At 49.6% G+C, this 3,341-nt stretch overlaps 1 non-coding gene across 1 annotated transcript; it reads right to left on the bottom strand.

Annotated features, from left to right (window-relative positions):
• Positions 1–243: 243 nt before the first annotated feature.
• PTSG_20006 lies at positions 244–2,351 on the bottom strand. The gene has a single exon (XR_001137141.1). It is a non-coding gene; the product is annotated as an 18S ribosomal RNA (ribosomal RNA).
• Positions 2,352–3,341: the final 990 nt, after the last annotated feature.

The following is a 3,341-nucleotide window of genomic DNA, read 5'->3' as shown; positions in this document are numbered from 1 at the left end:
ACATGTGCTCCACGGCGACACTCACAATGCTCATATGCACGCATGCACATGCTTTTGCTTTGTTGTTGTCTTCATTCACACAATGCTCACTCCCGCACACAAAAGCGTGTGAGAGCGATTTGGTTGGCTTGGTTGGCTCGGTTGGCTCGGTTGGCTCAGTCCAGTGTCTCCACCTTCCCTCACCATCCCTCACCATCCCTCACCATCCCTCACCAACCACGCTTTTCAACGTTTTCCTTGTTGGAATGATCCTTCCGCAGGTTCACCTACGGAAACCTTGTTACGACTTTTACTTCCTCTAAATGATCAAGTTTGACCAGGTTCTCAGCAAAGAAACACATGGGCAGCTGTTGCCAGCGCCCACGCGCCAATCCCGAGGCCTCACTAAACCATTCAATCGGTAGTAGCGACGGGCGGTGTGTACAAAGGGCAGGGACGTAATCAACGCAATCTGTTGAATTGCGCTTACTAGGAATTCCTCGTTCAAGATGAATAATTGCAAGCATCTATCCCCAGCACGACGGGTTTTCACAAGAGTCCCCACGCCTTCCAGCGCAGGAATAGATGTTTGTGAATGCAGAAAAGCACAAGACTTTCCCCACCACAAACACCCAAAGCATACTCGCTGCCCCCGTCAGTGTAGCGCGCGTGCAGCCCAGAACATCTAAGGGCATCACAGACCTGTTATCGCCTCAAACTTCCTTCGGCTTACGCTCAATAGCAACGCCGAGTGTCCCTCTGAGTGGTGTATCAAAAGACACGCTTGCGCGTAATCTCCAACGCCTGCTAACGCAGGCGCACACCAATCAGCAAGTCAAGGTCTCGCCGTTTACCGTAATCAAACAGAGATTTCACAACAAAAGCTGGACGGCCATGCACCACCTCCCTTGGAATCAAGAAAGAGCTGTCAATCTGTCAATCCTTCCCATGTCTGGACCTGGTGAGTTTCCCCGTGTTGAGTCAAATTAAGCCGCAGGCTCCACTCCTGGTGGTGCCCTTCCGTCAATTCCTTTAAGTTTCAATCTTGCGATCATACTCCCCCCGGAACCCAAACGCTTTGGTTTCCCTAAAGGTCCCGATGGCGCCACCATGCGTTGAAACATTTGTGCTGCCCACCGAGCCCTGGCCGGCATCGTTTATGGTTAAGACTACGACGGTATCTAATCGTCTTCGATCCCCTAACTTTCGTTCTTGATCAATGAAAGCGTCCTTGGCAAATGCTTTCGCAGTCGGCGGTCTTTCGTAAATCCAAGAATTTCACCTCTGACAACGAAATACCAGTGCCCCCAACCGTCCCTATTAATCATTACTTCAGACCCGATGTGGTGAGGGAGGAATAAGAAAACCTTGCGGTTTCTTCTTCCACACACCCCGCACCACACGCCAACAGTACAGGCCCAAAAGTCCTCTTCCGTTGTTCCATGCTAATCTATTCAAGCAAATCAAATGACTGCCTGCTTTGACACTCTAATTTTTTCAAAGTAAAGCCCCCAACAGCGCCCCACCACTACGTGACTTGACACACACCCAATCAAGGGCACGCGCCAAAGGCGCCACCAGGGAATATTAAAACTGCAGAGTCCAAACAGTGCGGGGCAGAAGAAGGCGCGCGTGAAACAGTGTCTCACCCCCACCCACACACCGTGAACCCCGCATGAAATCCAACTACGAGCTTTTTAACTGCAACAACTTTAGTATACGCTTTTGGAGCTGGAATTACCGCGGCTGCTGGCACCAGACTTGCCCTCCAATTGTTCCTTGATAAGGTCTTTACATTGTTCTCATTCCAATTGCACAGTGCATAAAAAACACCGTGCATTGGTATTTATTGTCACTACCTCCCTGTGTCAGGATTGGGTAATTTGCGCGCCTGCTGCCTTCCTTGGAAGTGGTAGCCGTCTCTCAGGCTCCCTCTCCGGAATCGAACCAAATGTTCCCCGTCACCCGTTGTCACCATGGTAAGCCAATACCTTACCATCGAAAGTTGATAGGGCAGAAATTCGAATGAGACACCATCACACACAAAAGTGTAACGGTCAGCAAAGTTATTCTGATTCACCAGTCATGTTCCTGCTGGCTTTATACCTAACAAATGCAGCCCTCGAGAAGAAAAAATGCGCATACACACACCCCTCTCTCGGGCCTTGTCGCACGTATTAGCTCTAGAATTACCACGGCTATCCGTCTAGCACAACACCGCTCCGAAAAACGAGTTGCAAACTATCAAATAAACTATAACTGATTTAATGAGCCATTCGCAGTTTCACAGTATCAAGAATACTATTCATACTTAGACATGCATGGCTTAATCTTTGAGACAAGCATATGACTACTGGCAGGATCGACCAGTTATCTCTCCATAGAAGGCGAGTGGCTGTTCGTGGTGTGTATAAGTGTGCGTGTGAGTGTGTGTAGATGCGTGTGAATGCGTGTAGGTTGTAAAGCCCAAACACATTGCACACACACAATACACACAACACACCACATTGCACACAATGCACGCACGACACACCACAGCTGTCGCCCGGCTATGGCTGTCGAGGATTCAGAAGAGACAAGAGCGAGACAAGCAAAGGGGAAGAGGGAGAGAAACACAACAATGCAATGAATGCTGTGCGTCTTCCCTTCTTCTTCCCCTCAATCGCTCACTCACTCCTCCTGCACCCCAACAAACAAAGCTTCCACAAGCAACACGCACATCGCTGCACGTGCCACTCGGGTCGTTCTGTTTTTCTTTTTGGTTTTGTTCTTGTGGCTGTGCACACAACAACAACCCCAGACACACACACACAAAGGTGTGTGGATGAAGCAGTGTCATTCAATGCAGATTAACAATATGTGTGCTGTTTTCCAGTGAGTGCCAGTGACAACAACCTGCTCTGCCAACAAAACACACGCCACCATTGTTTTGCATGTGCATGCATGTGCATATGTGTGCGTGCAAACAACGCAACGTTGCTCACACAACACACAACACAACACACACACAAATACAATGGCAGCACGTGCCCATCGGCAGCATGCAGCGCGCATGGCTCTCTTTCGAAACAACACACAACACTGTTTCGCATCAAATAGACTTCATCCACGCATGTGTGCGTGCCCAACATCGTCATCGTGCTCACAGCACAGTTTGCCTCCACTCATGATCGAGTGTTGCTCAAGGCACCCTCTCAAGAAGAACAATCCACACCGCGATCACAGCGGCGGAATTGCCTCCTGCATGCGCAAGCTTGGTATCATCAAGGACAGTCGCCACCTGCCGCTATTCAAAAGAAACAACAGACAGCGCCACCCTCTATCAGAGATCACAGCCGATAAACACACTTCCATGTGCCTTG

The sequence above is a fragment of the Salpingoeca rosetta genome (genome assembly GCF_000188695.1).
Source record: "Salpingoeca rosetta unplaced genomic scaffold supercont1.5, whole genome shotgun sequence".
Lineage (NCBI taxonomy): Eukaryota > Choanoflagellata > Craspedida > Salpingoecidae > Salpingoeca > Salpingoeca rosetta.
This window is presented reverse-complemented; position numbering and strand designations above follow the sequence as displayed.